The sequence below is a fragment of the Neopelma chrysocephalum genome, unplaced genomic scaffold (assembly GCF_003984885.1).
Source record: "Neopelma chrysocephalum unplaced genomic scaffold, ASM398488v2 Primary Assembly neopelma1_22b, whole genome shotgun sequence".
Lineage (NCBI taxonomy): Eukaryota > Metazoa > Chordata > Aves > Passeriformes > Pipridae > Neopelma > Neopelma chrysocephalum.
Window position 1 is genome coordinate 14,342,509 of NW_020897690.1, and position 25,480 is coordinate 14,367,988.

At 38.7% G+C, this 25,480-nt stretch overlaps 1 long non-coding RNA gene across 2 annotated transcripts in view; it reads left to right on the forward strand.

The window, feature by feature from the left end:
• Positions 1–24,551: 24,551 nt before the first annotated feature.
• LOC113966152 overlaps positions 24,552–25,480 on the forward strand; it is a 799,277-nt gene continuing 798,348 nt past the window's right edge. The window contains exon 1 of one of the 2 annotated variants that reach the window (XR_003533716.1): positions 24,552–24,595. This is a non-coding gene — a long non-coding RNA (uncharacterized LOC113966152). The other variant, XR_003533719.1, reaches the window with a different exon arrangement.

Here is a 25,480-nt window from a genome sequence, read left to right on the forward strand (position 1 = left end):
AGTACTAGTTCCACATTTTAAATACTTTACCAAGCCAAAGGCAGATTGTCCAGATTGCAGGCAGATTACAGAGGAAGTCCGATTCTTGACTAAGGCAAGCAGATCACTGTCCAGGATAGCAGGCTGCTAAGATAGGGGACTGCTAAGGAGGCTGAAAAGTAACCTTATTGTCCTTCAAGTATTCTACAGGTCTAGGATGTCATTCCTTTTGCTACTGCCACATCCATAACGGACGGACATTGCAGGAGAAGTCCTTATCGTATGTAAAAGTATACCACAAGACTTTTCCCTTGTGCTAGCTGGAGCCAGGTGTCTTATCCAGGGACTCACTGTTCGTTGTACCGATTCAGTTGCATCCCATTTGAAAGTAAGCCAGCTTTAACAGGAAGCACATATGTGTTTTGAAGATGAGCATTGATACGTAAAGCTAGATCCCAAAAACTGGTTTAATTCAAAATCTTTAATCCAAATAACAAACTGAAGTGCTGAGTTGTATGAGCTTCATCCATAATCCTGGCTGCAACCTGACTAACTAAGGCATTTTTCTGGCCCTTGCTCATGGGTAGTGGAGAGGTGCAAACATCTTTTCCACGAAAAACTTGTCTACATTTCAGACTCCTCTGGTCTGAGAAACTGTGCTCAGAACAGGTTTGGGAGTAGCCAAGGCACAGATCTGTACAAGAAGGAAGATTCTGACCCTGCCTATGAAGAAGATTAAAGATGGCACAATTCTTGCCATCTTAACTGAAATAAAATTGAGATTTTGGGTGTTGGTTTGGATTTTACTGCTAATATTGCCTCTCTGCATGGCCCTGGAAAGGTTTTGAAATGTTGAAAGTGGTCATGGCTGAGATGAATTAGTGAACTGAGGACAGGCGAAGCAATTAATAACACATGATGAATACAATTTGTCATGCTGCTACCTCCAAAATATCGTTGGGATGTAATTGCCTGTATCAAGACACACACTGCATTCCTCCTTTTGACTTTCTTTTTCACTGTGCAGCACTTTTTAGATCCTGTTTCTTTTGCTATTTCTCTTAGTATGATTGAGATTATTATAAATAATTCATTTCTTCCTCTCTTAAGCATGCATCTGTCAACTGGAGGGCCAAAATGTTCATTTAAATAGTTCCCTGAAAATTAAGCCATCCCTTGTCTTCTATTGCTCGTCATCCTAATGAGAGTTCCTCATGCCAAACTGAACTGCCCCCACCTCAGTAACTGTCAAAATCTGTCATCACCAAGCTAAATACTTTTTTAAAAAATAGCGAATATCCTTATATGTCCAGTAATCCCTTGCATAACTACTTCACATATGGTACCCCATATATATCCATAAATATTTCTCCAACAACAAAATTACCTCTGAAAACTGGGGGCAGGCTAGTGGGTCATGCCAATCTGTAAAAAGAGGAAAAAGGTAAAATTCTCAACCAATACAACCAGACAAGTATCTAATACTTAACTGACCTGTTTTGTATATAACTAGGAAAGTTCTTCTGTGATTTAAATTTCTAAAAGTTTGCATGAAAATACAATACGTTCAGCCTAAATTTCACTGGACAGTCTCATTGTTACTTCTCAGTTCCACTAACCACCTTTGAAATAAACTTCTTAAATTATTATGAAAGACAAAGTGTGACTCAAGTGTATATTACTGTTGTTATTTAATTCCTTTCTGTAGATTTCACTTTTATATATGCATAAAAAAGTGTCCTGTTTATATTACTCTAGGCATAGTCTTTTAAAATATCTTGCATTATTGTTGGCAAGGGAACATTATAGCGCGGATAATGATGGGATAATAACTTTGATTTTGAACTTCTATTACTTAAAATTTTGCAGTGTTCCCTGAATAGGATGTACACTGGAGCTTACTTACTCTGTAATTGCAATCCTTACCTTGAAGGCATTTTTGTATGCCCAGCATCCAAATGGACAAGAGAGGGAATTGAAGTCTGAAGATATATTGTTCTTTCTTCTGGTTATTCTCAGAACGGTTGGATTCAGCAAGGATCTTAGAGGCTCCTCATCTGAAAACTTTTGATAGGGCTTTCCTAGAGGATAACTAATTCATGTTCAGGGTTCATATCTGAATTTGCACCTTCATAAGAAACAGGCAATTAATGCAGCTCCATTATACTAGAGTCCAATTACAGATGGCTCTGTGTAAGGAATCTACCACTGACAGTGAACCCAAAGGAATTATCGCAGTTCACCTATACCAACACATCTTAATATGACCCCATATGCATCTGCTCATGACAGTCGTGAAGTGAGTTTCACATTACCTTGTACTCCATTATTTCAATAATTTTGTACTGATTTAACATTTTCAGGCTGGATCGATGGGCTGAGACCAACGGTGTGAGGTTCAACAAGGCCAAGTACTGGGTCCTGCACTTGGGTCACAACAACTCCATGTGTCACTACAGGCTGGGGGAAGAGTGGCTTAAAACATGCCCAGCTGAAAAGGACCTGAGGGTGCTGTTTGACAGTGGTTGAATATGAGCTGGAAGTGTGCCCAAGTGGCCAAGAAGGCCAGTGGCCTCCTGGCTTGTACTAGAAATACTGTGGCCAGCAGGACCAGGGAAGTGATTGTCTCCCCGTATTCAGCACTGGTGAGGCTGCACCTCAAGTACTGTGTCCAGTTCTACTTCCCTCACTACAAGAAAAACATCAAGGTGCTGGAGCGAGTCCAGAAGAGGGCCACAAAGCTTGTGAAGGGTCTAGAGAGCGAGTCTTATGATGACCGCCTGAGGGAGCTGGGGTCATTTAGCCTGGACAAAAGGAAGTTCGGGGTGACTTTGTCAGTCTCTACAACTACCTGAAAGGAGGTTGTAGCAAACTGAGGGTCAGCCTCTTCTGCCAGGCAACTAGGAACCTGATGAGAGGAAATGTCCTCAAGCTATGCCAGGGAAGGTTCAGGTTGGACATCAGGAGGATTTTCTTCATGGAAAATGTAGTTAAACATCGAAATGGACTGCCCAGAGAGGTGGTCAATTCACTGTCCCTGGAGGTGTTCAAGAAAAAACTGCACATGACACTTAGTGCCATGGTCTACTTGACAAAGTAGTGATCAGTCAAAGGCTGGACTTGATGATCTCAAAGGTCCTTTCCAACCTAAATATTTCTGTGATTCTGTGATTCTGTGAACACTGGCTGCATATATAATCCATCCAGGAAGACATCATCAGCTGGCCATACATATATATGTCTAGTTTCGTAAACTCTGTTTTAATGGAAACATACTTGTAAAACTGGGATGAAAAAGCATTTCCAATTACTTGGTGATCACCTGGTGATATATTATGAGTACTCTCTTATCCCTGACAGAAATGATTAGGATCTTTCAGTTGTGTTTTCTTGGTGAGAAATTTCTGTAAGACCACCCATTTATACTGCTGCACTGAGCTAAACATTTTACTCACTTTTAGGTGCTAAACAGCCTAGGGCTATATCCCACTATGCTCAGTTTTTGTATTCTTCAGAGGCTAATTCAGTTTTGGACTAGGTCAGTTCTGTGAACCCTTTAAGCCCCACTTTGTGCTGGAGAAACGGGTTTGGAGATACGGTAGGTGGCGCTCTTTCCCACGAGTCAGGAATGGCTTGTTCTTAGTGGGAGAGGAAAAACTTGTTGACAAACAGTATGCAGTAATAAAATCTTAGCTTCTCTACAATCACAGAAAATGCTGTAAAGTATATATTAATGCACTCTGCTCACGACTAAAACACACTTTATACAGAAAAAGAAAATAATGCAATGCCAGTAAGTAGGCAGCTGCAATGTTCTGATGCTAAGAAATACTGAGGTAGAGCAGATCCCTTCAAGACTTTGTGTGTCTGTGATGAATGGGTAACATTACCTCCACATTGGTCCTGAGAATAGAAAACACTGCGGAAGTACTATAGATACTGAGGTAATAATAGCTCTTTACAGAAAATCTCTATTTTTCTATTTTATCTTTTATAGAGAACCTCCCAGAAAAAGTATATCTCAAGGGTACACATTTTCAGGAGTAAGATCATAGACTGTCATAGGGCGGGACAGTAGCTGTAGAAGGGGAGAGGTATACTTAGGCAGAGAAGGATCTTAGGGCCAGTTTCCTACATCTGCATTGTTAAGCAGGGATCTCCAGTCCTGCCCTTTGTGACATCTTCCATTCACAAGGTGATACAAAGTTCATTGACACAGGGCACCTCATGTACTGACTTTGAAGATATGACTGCTTATTCATTTGTTTAACGTACAAGTATAGATATAACCATACTCAGTAGTCTGGTTGAATGGATCCAGATCAACCAATTAGTATGATAATGGAATTTCACTGTTCTTCTCCTTCTATAGATGAAATGTACTAGTAACTCCCATGCTGGCATTGTTCCTCAGTTTTGTCATAAGATATGCATGAGATCTTACTGTCTCTTTTGTGCTTAAATGGCATAGGTGCTGTTATTACGAACAAGAACATTTCAAGGATTATTACTGAGCCTCATGTGGAAACAATTCTGAAAAACACTATTAAATCACTGGGAAGAGTCTCTATCATTAAGGATGCACTTGAACATGGGTCTCTAATTTTTATAGGGAATAGCCAATATGCTTACATATCAGACAGAAAACTGTCTATAGATAGAAGAATAACATAGTCAGAAAATGGGAAGAGTAAGAAGGGAGGAGAAGGAGAGGTAGATTGAGGTAGAAATAAGAAAATAATTGAGTACATAGAGAAAGAGACTTATTAGCCAGCAATCTTTTTTGTCTGAAAAGGTTAGGAGCAAAAGAAGTCTTGTCAGAGATACTCTAAATTTGAAGCTATACAATAGAAACATATTAGTCTTTCTTTTTAACCTGTAGCATGTAGCAACAGTTAATTAAATTAAGGGCAATAAAGTTAGAAGAAATAAAAGGATAAGTCTTCTTTACACAGTACATAATCAATTTGTGGTATTCACAACCACTGCAGGTCATGTAGACAGGCATTGTAGTTGGATAATTTTATGACTAGCAATAACATTTGCAGCTCTGTCAACTTAGACAGCGATAGAAAGATAATCAAAGAGACACCTGGAAGAACACTGCCCCAAGAACTCAAAGGTCTGTTATATTATGAAGGACTCAGCACCAGCTCAAAATGTCACATCATTTATCAGTGTGAGTGCATAACATGCAGAGAATTAAAGGCTATTACATCCCAGTTTTAATAATCAGTAAATAGATGGTCAAGGAATAGATAAACATCCTGTTCTCTTCTTGATCAGTGATCTTCCAAATTATGTTAAATAAGTTTCCTCGAGTAGTACTCTCTTTTCTCTCTCCCTGAAAATGTCAGTGTGCCACTGGGGCCTGATAGTGTCCCTGGAGTTCTGGAGTTCTGGTTTTCAAATTTGTTTGTTTTTTTCTAAGATTTTTTCAGCGTTGAATCCTACAATCAAGAAGGCAAAAACTGGTTCTCTTCCCCTTCATTGTTAATATATAGTGACACTCACCTACCACCCTTTTCTGTGTGAAGATGCAAACAAAAATATCAACAGTTGGGACTTACATCATAAAATTGAGCATGGCTATATCACATCTTGTCAGTGTTCACCTCCAAAAGAGACCAAGGAGAAAAGGTTTCCATAATCTTTTATGCACTTGTTTCACACCATCACTGATCAAGGCTGACCTGTCTGATTTTGTCTATCCCTTGAAACACAAGATATTGTTTCAAGCAATGCTGTGATCTTCTCAGGATCATTTCTTCTTCAGAAATAGCATAGTTCTACTTTGTAAACTATGTATCTGTTGTTAGCAATCTAGACAATTTGCAGCTTAAAAGAAAAAGACTTTCCAGATCAGCATTCTTTCCTGCAACAACTTGCTCAAATGATTTCAGAAGTGTCATATGTCAGGCACTGTCAAACAAATCCTCAACCAATAAACTGTACTATCCAATTTTCTATACTGTTTAAAACAGACACAGCTTTTGAGCATGCTCCTTCCTGGAACCAAGTGAAAATGAAAGTGTTTTAAATCAAGAGTCAGTTTTAAGGCTGAGCAATCAGAACAGTTGGCCACTGTGTGAAGTTAGGTAGCAATGCAGCTCACCTAATAAATGCATGAAAGGAAGAAATTGACCACTTTTTAGTCTCTGTTAGCATTCACAAGAATCTGCCCATGGCTCTACCAGTCATGTTAAAATATATATTTCATTATAACTACCATAATTTTCTTCCTGTAAAGGAAAATCAAAGTGGAAACCAGACAATTTAGTAAGTGTATAATGAAAAATATGAAAACTATGAACCTAAAAAAACCTCTACAAATTTTAGGCTAAATAACATGCATATGTGAATATGAAATCTGACCTCCTTTTGAAAAAAGTCAGTAAAGTATTCAAAATATAGTTCCATATACTCACAACTGTGAGAAAGCAAATAAGAGGGTACTGTACATGATGTGATGGTTTCAGTCTAGGGCTTCCTGGAAACCAGCTTGTAACCAGGAAGGAACTAGGAAGGTGACCAAGGAAGTATTCCATGCTATTCCTTTACGTAACCTGGGGTATAAATAAGGCATTGATAAGAGAGTTCGCTCTCTTCTCTTCCGGCGAGGTTGGAGAACGGTGGTCCCTGTTTTGGTCTGGCTTATCCGGAGCTGAGGCCTACAGTAACTGCTGTTATCGGCCACGCGTGAGGGGAGAGTGCTGGGCTGCGTCCAGACGTACTGTTTTCTCTCAAGGAAGTGGTGAGCTCTTACCAATCTTTCAGTTTGCTGGTTGCCGGGCTTTTAGATCGTGTAGATCTGTTTTGTTTTTGTCCCTTTTCACCCTATTTTATCCTTTTCCCTTCTCCCTTCCCCCCTCTTCCCTTCGGGAAGCTATTTGAGGTCATAGATTCATATATATAATTCTCATTGCATATCTCTGTTTTATACGTAAAATATATATATTTTTGCTAGACCTTTAGCTACTTAGTTGTTTTTTTTTCCCTTCCCTCTCTGGGAAGGAGACTCTGTTGTCAAGTTTCGGAGACTTGACAGGAAGCCAGCTCCAAACTTGCACAATGATAATGGGTGGAAGGTTCCAATAATGAGATATGAAGGATATTTGGATCTCTTTGTCCATATTCAGCCTAATGCTCTGTACTGTAATGATCCTCCCTTCAAAAGGGAGTTCACAGGCTCGATAGTTGATTCATGTAGTTATCAAATTGCAGAGAAGGTATTGTCATTCAAAAGGTTAAAATAAAAATTAAATTAGAGATAATTTTGACCAGTCTTTTACATCAAGTTTTCTGTCAAATATGAGCTTATTTGATACCACTTATCTCAAAAGGCACTCTTTCCTCAAGTTCTGCTGAGTGTGAGGTAGCAGAACATGAGCCAACCTCCCCAATAACTTACCTACCAATTGTCATTTATAGTAAGACATCTTAATGTCACACTTAGGCAGCTTTGTACCATTTTGTATTGAATTTGAACATAAAAGTCAAATGTCTTGCCTCAGATAGACATAGATTTTGCATAAGTTAAGGATCCCTCTTTGAACAGACGTGACATCCACACAAGCCTTGAATGAGAAAGCACTGAATGAAAAGGTCTACTTTTGAAATGTGACATATCAAAATCTCCTCTCAACTGCTGTTAAAAGGCTTGTAATAGGACTAATTAGTTCATGGCAAAGTTGAAGGGGATATGGGGAAATCTTGAATTTCATGTATTTATGCAGCAACACAGAGCATGAACTGCCTTTAAACCCTGAATACCCTGCATATGTTGATTTAGACTTCTTAAAAGTGGATAAACATTAATTCAACTGTTTGTTTATATAATAATTATCCATATAGATAATTATTTTCCTATCAGATTGCGTGGTTCAAAAAAAAAAAAAGAAACAACATAGAACATAAATTCAAACTGCAGTTTAAAGTAAAGCAAATAATTTCAGATTCTTTACCACAACTGTATTTCATTAGTTTATTTTGTGAAAGACACATGAATTGATAAAAAACACTGTGATACTTTTTGAAATATGTTTTTAGTTTAAACTACCCTAGTCTCTCTCAGTCTGCACTTTGACATTTACATTCATTTCATCACATTTGCTCTAAAAAATCCACACTGACAAGTACTAGTACAGGTAGTTCTATACCAACAATTCAGCTTGAATCCTGTGGTATTCATATGCATGTTTGTGTGTACAAACTACCAAATTGTCCCTGATTTGAAGTTAGCATTGGCAGACAGTGCTTCATGCATAGCCAATAACTATATTTGCATAACCACAAATTTCACAGAGAACAATTATCACAACCTGAATAATGATCCAGTAAACATATGTTCAGGTCAATACCCTAAAAGGTAGAATCCTTGCTACATTCAATTCAGTGGGAAATAAAATAGAAACTGTGAACCTTTCCAGGTTCAGAGGATTTTTTTGGCATTGTTTGTTTGTTTGTTTGTTATTGTTGTTTGGGGTGTTGTTGTTGTTGTTGTTGGGTTTTTTTGTTTGATTTGGTTTGGTTTTGGGTTTGTTTTTTTTTCCCAGTGTTTTTTAAATACTTTTAGCATTATTAGCAAAACAGCAAATTGCATATCGGAACATTTTCTCTGTGTGTGTAGGTCCTAGAGCCTTGCCACATAACTGGCTTCATGTCTTACTATTTCTGATGTAAAACTGGCCAGTCATTAGTCAGTTCTCAGTGCTTCCAAGCTATTCCTTTTCTTCTTTCTCAGCACTTACAGATGTTCCTGGCTTGTACTTAAGTGAGATTTTAAATATGCTTTGTCCTTCTGAAGTACTTTTGTGTTTAAAGCTACCTCCTCAGTCCAAACTACTTTCCATTGCATCATACTTCAGTGAACAACTTCAGTTATGACTTGCCAGGAACAGAGTTTATAAATAAAATTGTTAGTTAGAATAAGGTTAAGAGGAATATTATCTTCCTACCAGAAAATTTCTGATCATGTGTCTGTCCAAGGAGAAAGAGAAAAGTTGAGGGATAATGGTTTTGTAATCAAACAGGAGTCTGGTCCCTGAGTGATCAGAAGTGGGACACGGGGTTCCCATTGCTGTGCCTAGTTGAGTCACAGACTGTCAGGCATGACTATTTGGAAACACTTTGGGTAATCCTTGAATGCCACCAAGGTCTGACTCAGCAGAGCACTTAGGCACTGGCTTGTATTTAACTTGACATGTTTAGGTGTCTTGGAGCTTAAATATCTGAATAGAAACAAAAGGAGTGAGCACCTTGCTTGGTATGTAACAGTACATGATTTGTACTTGCAATTAAAGCATGTACAGTGACAGACTAGACTTCAAAACATCTATGAAAAAAAACATAAGGAAAGTAGGTTCAATTTTTATAGTACTAGAAGATTAATCCCACTGAGATTTCATATGAATTTTCATTTATTATTTAAACCTAGGAATCTGAGAGCCCAGAGGACATAGAAGAAATTCTTCTGATTAAAGCAGAAGATATGTAGTTGGAAGACTCAGACACAATTCCCAGGGCTGCCACAGTATGTGACCTTTAGGCTTTGGGGAAAAAAATAGACACACAGACCCCTTAACTTTTTCTTTTTGCAGTCTGGCATGGGTGTAATTCCAGTGCAAGCATATGTAGGGAGTAAGGATCTGTCCTTCTCTTTCTCCCTTCCTCCCTCCATTGTGATTTAACAAGTGAAGAGGCTCATGGTGAAAAGCAAAACAGGAGAAAACTGCATGATCCCAGGTGCTATCTTTTCTCTGGCTTTCAACATACGTTTCTAAAGCTGTAGGTAAACTAGCACAACAGTGCAATAGTTCTTGGTTTTGCAACAGAAAAACAGAAAACTTCCTTGATGGATTTGGGTGGAAAAATAAAGCTCTGTTTGCTTTGGTGCCCTCTTTATTCTCCCACTAAATTCAAGTCTGTCCATAAATGCAGAAAAATATCAAGTATTTAACAAAATAATCTGAAAATTTGAGAGTTACAGAAGAAAAAGGATTTACAGATGTGGAGATCTAAATTTTTTAAGGCGCAGTAAAAGCTATTGCTGCCTTTATATAAATACTGACTGGAGTCACAGAGCAGTTCAAAATACAGAAGATAAACATGCACTATATTTTTTTACTAACATGGTATTTTATAGCATTGGTTTGAATGGAACTATTTCAGAGAATGAAAGCACCTGGATTTCTTCATTTAAAAAATTGCAACCTGGCACTAGAATGTTATCTGTTCACCTGTTACGAACTCATCAACCTTTAATATTATGCATCATTTGCCTGAAAGAGTGGAATCTAAGATTTATGTGGCGGTTTATATAGAGGAAAATACATTTGACTCTGTAGACAAATACCAGAACTGGTTTCCTTGTTTTGTATTATTCAATTTTCAAATGAAACAAAGAAAAAAATCCTGTAAAAAGGACAACTAAGCTGTGGAACTCTTTGCAATTCAATATGTGAAGGTTGACCAGATCAGGAGTTTAAAAACAAAAACTAAATTAATGAAGACTACGTCATTAGTGGCTGCCCAGAAACAATCCAGGTCAGAAATCCCTGACCAACTGGAAGCTAGGAGAGCACACCAGAGACAGTCAACCATACGCAGCACTGTACCTGCAGGTAGTAGACAGAGACTTTGAACAAACTAAGGGAATGGCATGTTTTAGGAACAGTCAGTACAAAGGAAGGGAGTACAACATCGGGCCTTGTGAAATCCAAGCACCGAGAAGCTTTCAGTCAGTGTCGAGAAGGCACCAAGCCCTCACTCACGTGACTTCATATTCCAATGCAGACAGCACTAACAAATACAGGGTGTCCACTGCTCTAGCATTTATTAATCTTCAACCATCAAGAATCCCTGAAAACTATTATTGTCTGACTCAAGTCAGTTCAGTACTTAAGCTTCTGTAATCCTACCTGTCATCAGGATCTAAGCTCAGCATGATAAAATCACCAGCTCCCTGTCTACACTGCCTCTGATTTTTAATTATGAACTCTGACCTCTTGCATTTCCACAGTATACCTTGTGTTACAGGTCAACTTTGAAGGTTCTAGACATCATCTCACCTGCAGACACTGCCACCAAAGTTTTGTGTTGAAATGTAGCAGCAGGTCTTTCAAGTGCCTACTTCTTCTATAAGAAAATAGTCATTCTGAAAATAGAACACTAAGTCCTAGGGCTGAGCAAAACCTGCTAAGTCAGAGAAAGAAAAAGTCAGCTAGGTAAAAAATCTGGCGTCAGTGGAAAAAATAAGTAAATGAGTGGGAAGCTAGAAAAGTATTATTCCTGTCAATGGTTGTGTTGGATCTGATGTCACTATGCTTTCTCTGTACTTATTTTATCTTTGTGAAAAGACAGTAGTTAATTTGTTACAACAAGGTAATCCTTATATTTCTGTGTCTTGTAGTTCAGTTTATAGAAGATATTTACACAGTTTCATAATCAAATATTTAAGAAATGAGAAGAACATGATTATGTGGTTGTGATTGTATGCCAATGTCTACACATATTTAATCTCTCTTTCTCTCTCTAGGGATGAATTCTTCTTCTGGTCACATCAAGGTAAATCCAGAGAAATTTGATGGTTATTGAGATGTTTCCTTATAGCCTGTTCTAAGATAAATCAGAGAGTTTGGCTTACAGGGAAAGGAAAAGAGACAAACATGACTTCAGCATCATGTTTCACTTTTTAAATTGTTTCTTTTTATTATGCGATATAATGTGGGACCACAAGAGGATTCCCATCCCACGAAGAAGGGCTTCCAATTACCAGCACTGTAGACTGGGATGAAGAAATATCATTAGTTGCTGTAGCCAGATGCAAAGAACTGATACCTTTATGCGGTTGGTCATCTCATCTCACCTCATCTCATACCATGTGTGTTTTGTTCTTGTCCATTTCATCTTTCTTCAGCAATTGGAAGGCTGAAGGGGAGCATCTGGATAGATTTGGGAATAAATTCCACAGCGCTAATCTCTGTGAGATATTTTTGTGTGCTCAACTTCAATATAACATGCTATTTGAATTGAGGTTTTTTTAGAGGGCCCTGCTAGATAACCAAGTCTGAATAAACATCTGGAGTCCTTCATCCAGAGTTTTTTCCTTGGTAATTTATGCTTCCAGCTTTTCAGCAAAGTCTTTCCCACATTAACAGAGATTATGCAAAATCTAACTACAAAGGAATAAAATCTCCCTGCCTCAAGGCTTCAGGGAATACCTAGACTGCTTTTTGTGTTCATTTTTTCCCTTGTTGTTTCTTATGATCAAAACAACCGTAGACCACTTTTAATTGCAGTATCCCTATCTTTCGCTATCAAAGTTATGTCTTCATTCTCTATGCCAGGTTCCCTGGAAAATCAGCTCTGGGATGGTTAGGGCGTGGTGGCCACCAGAGGGAGCCCAAGGAGGCTCCAAAGTGTAACCGAGTCAATGTTGGGAGAAAAAGCAAGACACAGATGCGAAAAGCTCTTCTGTACCGTGTGTCACTCGCGGGGGGTGTCAGTCAGACTGGGGTAAGAATACACGATGTGGCACCGGAGATGCTCACAACTACAGGAAAGCAAACCTAGCTGACAAAAATAGATATAAAAGGAAAAGAACAAAGTGAAAATACTGTGAGCCCAGGTAAACTGGCAGTTCTGACAACAGGACAACTCTGATTTATTTTAGCTATAAGTCAGATCTGGAAAGTGTGAAGGGTTCAGTGGTTCTGTGTTTCTTCTTCTTCTTCCCAGTATCAATGTGTTTCAAAGCTCAGACTGAATCCAATTAGTTAATTTTTTTTCTTCAAGAAGAGAGAATTTGGGATGATTTTATCAAAATTTTAATGATTTTTGTTAGACAGGGATGGTCCATTCAGTTATAGAATTCCTCCCCCATCTGCAGTTACAGACCAGCCTGACCTCATGGGAAGAGGCTGTGCTGGAAGATTTTGAAGGACTGCTGCAACTAGCTTTGTGACAATTCTTTCCATACCCACATGCGCATGATAGTCAGTCATGACTCTGGTTTCTTTATCACTTCAAGATTAAATCTGTAGCTAACCTTAAAATGGGCAACCATTTTCATAATTTCAACCTTTGTCAAGGCTTGCATAATAGTAACAAAATACACACACACATGCACATATATACACATATATCCATTTATAGAACTCTATATCCTTGTTATTAATATCTACCTAATTATAGTAGTGTTCATAGTGGTAATTAATCTTTTTAATTTAAAGTCATTTGGTCCTCCTTGGGCTACACATAAAAGTGACTCAGCCTTCTGCTGCTTAGGACTTCTGCTTCCACCAGTCTTCCTCCACCTGGAAACAGATGTGTGTTCTGCATACAAATTTCAGCTAGAGCTAGAGTTCTTGACAGCTTGGTTTCTGGCTAGAAGCAATAGGGACTTTTCTCCTGGAAAGGTGTGTTGTTGAAAGGCAGTGCTAAAACTGATGTGCCATGTTTGGGAGCAGAGGAGCTCCTGTATTCTTATATATTTTCGAATAACTCTCTACTTCCCTTCCTTGGTGTTACTTGAAGACAGCTCAGCTTCTATACTGAACAATACTTCCCTTTATTGCTAAAATTATCCCTCTGCTGAAGAGTGAGTGATAGATTCTGGAAGTGTCACGGGTTATATACCTGTAGTTAGATAAGAAGGTATGTTCTCCATTAATGATATAGTCTGAGGATGCTTATAGCATACCTTCTTTTTTTGTGTGTGTGAGTCTAATATCAAGAAAATTAGTGACAATCCTTTCTTTCAGAGCTTTAACTGAATCAGCAAAGCCCCATATTCAGAGTTAATCTTGCTAAAAGCATCAATTTGATTTAGAATATTGAAGGTAGGTAGCAGATTTTACTGCTTTCAATATCTCCCTGAGAAAGGGATTAATATCTAAACGATGGGAATACTTTTAGAAGGGAAAAGTGTGAAAATCTTGCTTCTTACTCTTCTGTCTCCATGCTACATGATTTGTTGCCAATGGTACAGTTAACAGGAAAACATTTTTTAAATTCTTCTGAAAGTTTCATAACAGTTTTAATCTAAAACAAGAAAAAAAAGAGCTGAAAATTGACACAATGGATATCAGAATATTTAGCAAACAGTGCTATTAAACATTAACAAATTAGGTACAAGAAAAAACCCAAATCAATAGGTATGGTCATTGAAATGCTACAGAACTTAAAGCATACAGCTGTATTGGGGTTTTCTTCATTTTTTTCGTTTACTATGACCTGCCCTAGAAGGCAGAAGTAACTTTTGTTTTTTGCTGATAAATTCCTCGGGGTGGATTAAAGTAAATCAATACTAGATGATCAACATTTACAGATATATATAGAGAGAATTTATTTAGAACAATTTGGTTGCAAAGGAAAACAGGTATGTAGCCGTTTTGGTTGTGATTATTCATAGCAATATGGCAATATAAAAACATAAAAATATCACCCAAGAAAATGTATAGGAAAGAGAGAGATAGAGAGAGAAGAAGAAGAAAGTTAAAGGGAAAAGAGAGAAGGGAAGAGAGGGGAAAAAAAAAAAGAATTTATAGTCACCACTCAGAGGTCTTTGATGAACTTGGTTGTTGTCACTGTTGTTGCTGGTGTCTTGATCTGTTGGGGAGTGGTGTGGGAAAGTAGTTCCTGAAACATAAAGTCCCATTGGTTTATATACCCTCAGAAACCCTCCTGATGCCTCCCCTCTGTCTGTGTGGGGGGACTGTTTTCACAGTTACTCTGGTTTTGCAGAGACCTGCAGGTGCTGGATTTTGCAAAGTCATTTTAGGCTTGGGGGAGTGTGTGTGCTTCAGGGGCACTCCTGCTGAGAGTGAGGCCTTTTCTGGGTTAGTGGTGGGTGTGTGCAAATGGGGACCTCCTTTGACATGGCCTGACCCATGGGAGACAAATATCACACACAGAGAGTGCCACTGGTCTCCTTTAGATAGGCATCACAGATCCAGAGAAGCATCACATACCTAGAGGATCACCCCCCAGGCCTCCACAAAGTTAACAGTTTGTGGGCTATGACCTCCTCCCCTCAGCCTTTATCTTCACTCTCCTGGCTTCTTTGAACAGGTCACTGTAATATCAATGTTTTAAGGCAATTTAAAAAGTCCAATTTTTGGACACCATTTTTCTTTGTTTGTTTTGGTTTTTTGTGTTGGGACTTTTTTGTTGTTGTTTTTGTTCGCGAACGAAGATTTGGGAAGGGCTTTACCCACATTTGTTGCAAGCGCGTTGGTGGCTTAAAAGGCCAATACGAGATAGGCACGTCCGGTTGCAAAAGGCACAGCAGAAAGACTCCTTAGATGGTATATTCTGCAAGGCACGATTCTTTCTGCGTTGTCTTTTCTCCTCAAGGGTGATCCTGCGTGCTTTCTCAAAAGCATCAGCAGCGTTATAGATGGTGTGTCTCCAGGCCTCCCGACTGGAGGCCAGAGTAGACCAGTTATGGTGATCAATATGCCCGAGGCTGAGTTGTTGCTTCAGGGAGTCCTTGTATCTTTTCTTTGGGGCTCCTCTCTTGCGGCAGCCAGTGGCAAGTTCACCATAAAGTAAGATCTTAGGGAGGCGGTGGTCCTTCATCCTTGAGATGTGCCCTGCCCATCGCAGCTGTGTTCTCAGTAGCATGGCCTCAATACTTGTGACTGCTGCTTGTTCTAGAACAGATGTATTGGTCACATAATCTGACCAGTGGATGTTTAGGATTGTACAGAGGCAGCGTTGATGGAAGCGTTCTAGGAGACGCAGGTGGTGGCAGTAGAATACCCATGATTCAGATCCATATAAGAGAGTAGACAGCACTATGGCTCTGTAAACACTGATCTTGGTACTTTTCTTCAAGTGTTTATTATGCCATACTCTTTTATGGAGTTTTCCAAAAGCACTATATGCCTTTGCTAACCTGTTGTCTATCTCCCCATCAATCTTACCATCCGAGGAGATGAGGCTGCCTAAGTAATTAAACTGTTGGACTGATTTGAGTTCTGATTGGCCAATGGTGATGTGGGGATGATGGAAGACTTCCTGAGGTGCAGGCTGATGGAGAACTTCTGTCTTCTTTAAGCTGACTTCCAGCCCAAAGAGCTCAGCAGCATCTGCAAAACAGGATGTTAAATGCTGCAGAGCTGCTTCTGCGTGGGCAACAAGGGCAGCATCATCAGTGTAAAGGAGCTCCCGGACAAGATGGTTTAGGGTCTTAGTATGGGCCTTCAGTCGCCTTAGGTTGAATAGGCTTCCATCAGTACGATATCGAATGTAGATACCGTCCTGATCATCGAGGTCTGCCGTGGCCCTTTGGAGCATCATACTGAAAAAGACTGTGAATAGGGTAGGAGCGAGAACGCAGCCTTGTTTCACACCATTCTTTATTAGAAAGGGCTCAGAAAGTGTGTTGCCATATCTGACTTGGCCGTGCTGATCCTCATGAAGAGAGATGATCATTTTAAGGAACTTGGGGGGACAACCTAAACGTTCCAAAATCTGCCAAAGACCTTTTCTGCTCACAGTATCGAAAGCCTTGGTGAGGTCGACAAAGGTTACATAGAGACCTTTGTTCTGTTCCCTACACTTCTCTTGCAGTTGTCTGAGAACAAATATCATGTCTGTGGTGCTCCTGTTGGCTCTGAAGCCACACTGACTTTCAGGTAGAGTTTCTTCTGCTATAGTGGGTATTAGTCTGTTCAGGAGTATTCTTGCCAAGATTTTGCCAGCAATGGAGAGCAGAGTAATACCACGGTAATTTGAGCAGTCTGATTTAGTACCTTTCTTCTTATACAAGGTGATGATGACTGCATCACGAAGGTCTGATGGTAGTTTGCCTAGTTCCCAACAGCGCACCACAAGCCCATGAAATTTAGCATGGAGTGCAAGGCCCCCATGTTTCCAGACTTCAGGTGGGATTCCATCAACCCCAGTTGCCTTGCCGATTTTCACCTGCTGTATGGCCTTGAGGGTTTCTCCTAAAGTGGGGGCAGTATCCAATTCGTATTTCACCGGTTGTTGTGTGATGGACTGAATTGCTCAGTCTTGTACTACACGGTTGGTACTGAAAAGAGTCTGAAAGTGTTCAGACCATCGATTCAGGATGGATGTTTTATCTGTCAGAAGTGTTTGACCATCTGCACTGAGTAGTGGGCTTTGGACTTGGTATGTAGGTCCGTATGCTGTTTTCAGGGCCTCATAGAATCCTTTGTGATCCCCTGTATCTGCACATAGTTGAGTTTTTGCAGCTAAAACGGTCCACCACTTGTTCTGGATGTCACGGAGTTTCTGTTGGAGAAGCAGAAATAGGAAGGAAATAAAAAAAAAATAGTCCTTCAGTAAAATACTGTCATAAGGTGGTTCTGAAGTTGGGGCATGCACAATGAGTTTGAAGTAGATTTTAATTGCAGACTATACAAATCTCAAAGATGTGCTATTCAAATACACATAGCTTATATATGTGTAATACAGAACACATTTTCTCCAGCAAGTGAAGAAGCAGCTAGAGAACGGTCACGTACCCTGACAGCCCATGACTACTGCAGGAGTAACTGGAAATTATCAGTGCACTTGGAAGTCCAGTCTGCTCCCTGAAACTCATAGTAGAGAATGGGATCAGCTGCCCTTTGAAACTTCTTTTCTACCCTCTTAACAAAAAAGAGAACCTAGATGATTAGCCTTCAAGGTCTAGAGAAATTTATAGTGGTGAATTAGATGATCAGTGGGTTTAGACGGAAGGATACACTTACCCCAAAGCTTTGCATACCTCTAATTTGAATTGCCAAGCAACTTCCACATGAAAGACCCACAGCTCTGAACATCAGTTTCTTTCACTAAATATTCTCTTTGACTCAGTCTATATTCCCACTGTAATCAAGAACTCATTGTATCAAACTTTCTTTAGGATAATGGGAAGAATAAATTGTATTGACTCAGTTATTCAACACAAACTTTCTATTCTTTTCTAGTACTGAACATTTACTGATATGTTTTATATTTAACCCAAAGACTGTACCTCTTGCCTTTTTAGTGATTATTTAATCAGACATCTATCCCCTATCACATTCAGGAATAACAGATCATGGTTAAGAATAGCAGTATTATCCTTCAGTTTTACCTGAAATATTAAGATCGCCCTAAAGTCACTCTTCTTCATTTCCTTTAATCTAATAGAATTAAACAGATCATGCGTGAAGATCAATAACAGATCCTCTAAACCACCCTAAGAGATTATGCTGACAGCTGCTCCAGATCTTTCTAGATGGTCTCCTCCTAATTTTTAAATACTGTTTCATCACGGATACACTACATTTATTGTGACAATGTTCTTGTTCTAAATTCTTTTCCTGCCTCCACAGAACACTCTTTTGTTGAAAATATTGAAAGCAGCACTTTAAGAACTCAGCATAGTGGAAGAGGGAGTCCTAATTGCCTTTTGAGCCATATAACTAAGGTTATGTATGGTCTTTTATATGTACATTGATTTTATTCTTTGTTTGTTTGGTATTTTTCTTATACATACAGAGGTTTATATCAAAGGATTCAACAGGAGGAAGGATGGCTCAACCCTAAGCTAAGTAACCTGTCCTTCATGTGTATCATCATGACAAAAAAAGATCTCAGCAAAGAAGGTTAATATCTTACTAAGTTTCCCCTGAGGGTTCAAAAAAATTAACTACTGATCACTGGCTATTCTTTTACTTTTTTACTTTTGCAGACACAGTATCATTAGATGACCCATCTAAGTTCAAAGAGCAAGTATATTGCAAAAGAAGTAGTAAATTCCAATCTCAGTGAATACAGTCTTGTGTTCTGGATACTGGAGTCCACCATCTTAACATCAGTGTCCAGAAACAATGAGAAACTCAGGCAAAGGCTCATATGTGCAGATAGAAACTTTCATTCTCAAACATTCAAGTTTAATTGTGGGCTACAAACACAAAGCTACCATCTGGTATTTCTGAGAAAAAGAATAAAAAATTGTGAAGAAAAAAAATCACTCAACATGTATTTGCTTATGGTATTTTGTAGTCATTATCATTCAGGTTTTTTGAAATGTGTTAGTAGCTTGAAAAATTTCTGTTACAATATAAAAATTTATTATAAAAGTATTTAATTTAAAAGAAGTTTTGAGCAAAAGACAATGACAGCAAAATGACACTTCCCTCCAATGGTGAGCTGAAATAGAGGGAATGGGTTTTGGAAATAAAGTGTTTTTTAATTAGAGGTATTAATTTCTGTTTCAATTATAACATGAAACCTGTACTATATTCAGGATAAAAATGTATCTCATGAATATCAGTAAGAATGCCTGTCCCTGACTTTATTGGTACAGTTTATTGGTAACAGTTTTTCTTGCTTTTCTAGCAATTAAGTCATGCTGCAGCATGGTTGTCTGGGCAAGTGGTCCAAATGTTGGTGGAATGTCCTCTTCTCCACCTCCGGATGAATAATCAAAGCTACATGTGCACTTTCTCCTGCTATCTTTTTACAACAGGAAAGCAAGAAGTAAAGGGACAAATGCTGGGGTTCTGGCTGAGTTATCTCAGCTGGAAAGGAGAAAGGAGAGGGAAATGGGGGATGGAAACAATCCCATATGTGTCTGTGTATCTCTTTCCTGTCAATGATTCAGTTCTCTTATTTCTGGAATTAAAAAAAAAAAAGGCATACCACAGCTGGATTCTCTTGTGTTTCCGTCTAATTACAGAAGCATCATGTTATGAAATTAATGCTAGAGTATACTTTTATAAAAATTCAAAACACAAAGAAGAGAAAGTTTCCAGGTAATCCATCTTCCTCGTCTTCTCTGAGATTTTATGCTGGCATTCCTCTGACAGTATCATAACACTCATGAAAGCAGACAGGGCTTTTCAATTGGCTATTTTTACAAAGGGTAAATACTGTTTAAGTAAAAGCAATTCTTCTATTTTTACATGAGAAAAAGACTGTGTCAGAGAACCTTACTATTAAAAATTACAATGAAAACAAGAAACCAAGAAAATAAAAAAACTTGCCATGAGAACCCCAAGCATGAGCAATAATTTCAAAATTAGTGGCAACTTCAAAAAATATCAATTTTCTCTTTCTACATCTTTTGTCTACTTTAGTTAAAGAACATTCTGCTTTTTTTCTGCTATTTTTACAAGGTTCCAATCACCTACTTTTTATTTCCTAAAGTCAGATCTGTCTTGGAGCCAGCTGGCATTGGCTCTGCTGGACATGGAGGAAGCTTCTGACAGCTTCTCACAGAGGTGACTCCTGTATCCCCTGCACTACCAAATCCTTGCCACACAAACTCAATAGATCTCCTCACATTACCAAATAATAAAAAATAGGAATATAAAAATAAGATTATTTCAACATTTTTTGTATGTGCACACTTTCATTACACTTTCTGCTCAAATGTGTTATCTGTACTTCTTGTTCTTGGCTGCTCAGCAAACTTAAAATTGCGATGCAAAGGGAGTTATATTTTCTTTGTGAACTAAAAAGTATAAGTGACTATAAATACAAGACTTATGCAGTGGGTAAAGGCATTCTGATAATTCTACCAGTGAAAAATAGTGCTGGGTTAAAGGGAATCAGAAAGGGACTGTAGAAGAAATTACAGTCATCTAAGTGTCAAATATTCAAGGCATATTTGAGCAATGAAATGACCCAGTTGAAAATGATAGGTCAAGAAAATCTGCATTTGCATAATACAAAAAGAAGAGCTATTTTTTTCTATTAAAAAAATGAGATTATTTGTATTTTTAAAAAGCCATGAAAACAGATAAATTTCTCTAACCTTGGGCAAATTAAATGGAGGTGTCTCAGATAAGAGCTATATCCTCACACCAAAAGGAAAAGGTCCTCAGGAAAACAAATTACTTTTCCAGATGCTTAGAGTCAGAAATGAATTTGAGTCACTGCCCGACAGACAAAATCATGTTTCCTGACCCAGATAGCACACTGCCTACAGATTTTCCTAAAATGATATCCAATACAAGATGTGAGTGTGAGGGACCCATCATTTTTATACGGAAGAGTTAGGCATAGCCCCAACACAGAAACTTAGTATTTAACTCTCTTTATTCATCAACCTCTATATAGCATTTTCTTTGTTGCAGAATTCTCTTGTCAACAGCTGGATAACAGTATGTGCTAATGAGTTTACATGAGATAACACATGCAAAAATAAGTGAAACTCCTACCATAGACCTTGTTTCTTACAAAAAAAAAAATCACTTTATAACTGGGGAAGTGAAGGTGTTGTTTTCGGGGTCTTCATGGTACTAGTAGACACATGCTGAATGCAATTGCATTTTGAAAAAGGTAGAATCACAGGGGGAACTTAGCTGAAGCCTGGGGAATACACATTTCTGTACTGCAGTAAAAATTCTGTGCTGACTTGACCAACAAGAAAATTTTTCCTCCCTCTCTCCTAGAAGTATGTTTAAGGCACGGTTCATTCTTAATTTAACTGACCTATAGCATGATGAGCTTTCAAGTGTTGCAGAAGAAGGCTGTTTCTGACAGAAACACACAAAATGGGAGTATTGTAGACTCCACACACACCAACAGTCACATGCATGCATGTGCACACACACACACACACAGAGTGGCAGCCTACATGGCTTTGTTTTTATGGCATGCAAATACAACAAAATACAAATTACTTTTTACTACACATTATTGTCAGGGCTCCACATCCAAAAAAAAAATCTGTACAAAAGCAGAACAGTGGAAATGAACACACCTGGAAAACAATTTTCCTGGAAAACCTCATGAAATTTTGCCATCATCATAAGAAAATACTGTTTTATTAGTTTTTTTATTAGTTGAAGAGTAATTTAATTTCTGATTGAACACAGATAGATATTTGGGTTACTTTAACTTAATCAGTTATTTTAAACTTTGATCTGCTATTCATTGTTTACTTTCTTAGCCATGCATGGGCAACCAAGTTGGAGACAATTACAATCAAATGACAAAGTTAAAAATATGACTATTTGACAATGGTTTCCAAGCTCTTTGCCACCAGGGTTCTCCTGCAGTGACATGTTCTTTTGCAGTTAGTTTATTAGGCTGCAAACATAGAAATAGTATTTCTCTCTATTTGTGTCTTTTGTGAGACTTAATATATACCAGAATTTAAGAAAATTAATATAATTTGAGTCCAGAGGAAAATTTCTGATTTTTTATTTCATGCTTAGCACCATTTTAAATTATACACTTTGGCTCTCAATTGCAACTAATGGTACTTGGGGGAGGGGGAAATTTTAAGCTATATTTAGAGAAGTTTCTGGGCTCTTAAATCAAGAAGATGTTTCTCAAAAAAATTACTGAAATATTTAAATATTGATATATCTTCCCAATTATGAAATTAAATTATTTTCCCCTAAACATCCTAGATATCCACTCACAGAAACTCAAAATCACATGAAATTTCATGTAAAGCTTTGATTTTGTTGCTTTAGTGTATTCCATATTTATTGCACAAAAAAAATTTGCTTAAAATAAGACTTTAATAAATCATGATGGATGAAAAAAACCCCTTATATATATCTAAATAAGGCCTACTGTTTGTTATTTCCTGAAGAAGTGTGCACTCCTTAGAAAGAAGGGGTGTTAAATGAGTAGATTTCTCCTCCTATCCAGTCCCACATTTTCGGTAGTTCTATAACCACAAAAAATGGTCATACCCATCATATTCACGCATACCAGTTTAAAACCACATGAACCTACTCTATTTCACTAACAGGAAAAAAAGTCTATCTGCACTTGTAGCACTGAGAAAAGCTCAACAAACCGACAAACTTCTCTTATTTGCAACAAACCAAAACCAAAACCAAACCAAACCAAACCAACAAAACTCAAACTAAACAATCCCCATCTTGTCATGGACAACCAAGTAATTTCCAAAGACTCTGAAGACTTGGGATTAGGTTATTAACTTCCAGCCAGGCACAACTATTTGCATCTTGCCTTAAGTGATCAGTGTCCTTCATATCACAGTCTCTTGAAGATGATCTACTCTTTTGTGGTGATCTGCAGTGCCATCTTAAGATTTTGAGTTCTTCCAAAGTATATATATTTGGTTTTAGCAGATAAAAAAAATTAAGTGAATACACATAACAAATATCTGGACAGATGCAGAACATACGGACATCAACAATATGTTTCTGAGATATTCTGTTCTGCAGTTTATCAGTACTTATCCTTGTGGTAGTTTTAGTCTAGGCCTTCCTTGGTAACCAGTTTATAACCAAGGAAGTGGCCATGTGTGGTGGTTTGAGCTACCACAGAAACCCAAAATCCAATTTCCAGGCTTCCTCCACCCCTTCCCACAATTTTGTCTCAACACCAAAGAGAAAATTTCAGGTAAGAGGCTTCTATAGCGGAAAGGGGAAGTATATATACAATTATTTTACACAAGTAAGTATACTGTACAAGCCAAAAGCAACTATATATATAATATTATACACTTCTATCAGTCCCTTTAAGCTTTCTCCCTCAATTCAGTCCAGGAAAAAACTCTTCAGGCTGATAGGTCTGATAGTCTCTCTCTCGTGGAAGTGTTCAGGGAAACTGAACACTCCCTCCACCACACTCCAGCTGTTTGCCGAACAGCTTTGTTTCTTCTTCATGAAGTCCAAGAAGATAGTTCTGAGTCCTTTCTCCTTGGTTCTGTGCCACCTCTGCTGTGTGGTTCTCTCCCTCATACCTCTCATACAGAACCTCGGTTCTGTACGCTGCTGTAGTTCAGTCAGTTTATCAACGTATGCGTCTTGGAATCTTCATTTCTCCTCCGTGTTTTCGGCTGCCCTGCATTTAAATCACTGCGAGGGACATCCTCCAGGCCTCTCTGGTCCATCTCTAATTTTGCCTGGGGTTTTTTTCCCCTGGCACCGAGCTGCTTTCATTATCAGCCCGTCTCCTTTGGCTCAGCTTCAAAATACTAAGCCTTGCATTCACTCCCACTTACAATGAGAGGGAAAAGCCCCCACTCAGCTTTTGCTACAGGTATTCGGTCCAGTTATGAATTGTCCCGAGCTCTGCAGTCTGGCTGGAAAGGGGGGGGGGGGAAGAGGGCCTGGCCTCCTCGCAAGGAGCTTGCCTCTCTCTCCCTCTTACCTTCAGGTGTTGTGAATCCCTTCCTTCATAACACACACTCACTCCAATGCTACCTCCAACCCTGGCTTAGGCAGAGTTGTGGGGCTGCAGGGCTTCTCTTGCCCCCCTAGAGGGGGAAGGAGGAGGCTCTGCCATGCCTGGCCTTCTTACACCCACACACACACGCAGCAGCAGACACAACAGCAACCAGACAGACCGATTGGCAACAACTTCCGCTGGTTGTGTATATATGATTTTTCAGCAGGACCGAACAAGACGAGTGGTGATTGGCCCTCCAGGGAAAACTGCCCAGGCACCCAATCACCTCTAAGCCCCCTGGCTTCCAGGGGGGCAATCTCAAACTATGACACCATGTTTCCAATATTCCCTATGATTTTTATGTAAACCAGAGTATAAAGAAGAAGGGAAGAGAAGCCTTTGCTCTCTTCCCTTCCTGTGGTTTTGAAGGTGCAGGTTCCCTTCTGTCAGTTCTCATTGTGTGGGGGAGTGAGGCCTAGTGAGGCCTTGTAGACCTTGGGAGGTGGAGGGTGTCGGCGGTCATTCAGTGAGATTCTGCTGTCCCAAGGAAAGTAGTAAGATATTCTTTTGATAATTCTTTATTCTGCTAGTTCCTGAGTTGTCAATTGTTCATATCTCTTGGTTTTTTGTCCCTTTTTGCCCCTTTTTCCCTTCCCCTTCCCCCTTTCTGTGAGCCGTTTGGGGTTTCTGTGGTTATATGTACATAGTATTTTAATTGTATATATCTTATAAAATACTGAGAAACTATAAAATGCCATGTTGAAAAAACAAGAGAATCATGATACTATTCATTTCAAACCGTCAAAGCATAGCAATGACAATTTGGCTTTTGTTCTTGTTTTTTGGTTGTTTTGTTTGGTTTGATTGGTTTTCTGTTTTTGTTTTTTGGTTTGGTCTTTTTTGCCCCACTAATGGGTAACTTCATATTTCAGGGTTCTCAGGGTATAAATAAATAAAGTATTCTCTTTTAATTACCACATTTCTGTCATATCAGGGCAATATAGTTTCATTTTTTTATTTGCTACACAATCCCAAACTCTTAGTGTTTGAGTGCTTGTAGATACAAACTTGTAGCAATGTAATTTGTTTTCCTCTCCACCATCTTCATCCTCTTCTCATGTAAAGAGATCTTTTACTTAAACTTTCCCACTCATCATCTTCAAAAATGTCAATCTCCTTTTAAAGGAAAAGAAAACAAAGCTCATTCCAGATCAAAGCTGACGCAGAATACATGGTACACTACTGGCCCTGGAAGCCCAAGCTGTGAAGGTCATTGGAAGATCCTGAGAAACTACTGAAAGGCAACTTCCTGACTCAAGATGTTTGAGAAATCTGTTTCTCCTGTGCCAGGCTATGAGAGGGACAGTTGCAAGTGCATTCTGGTTCA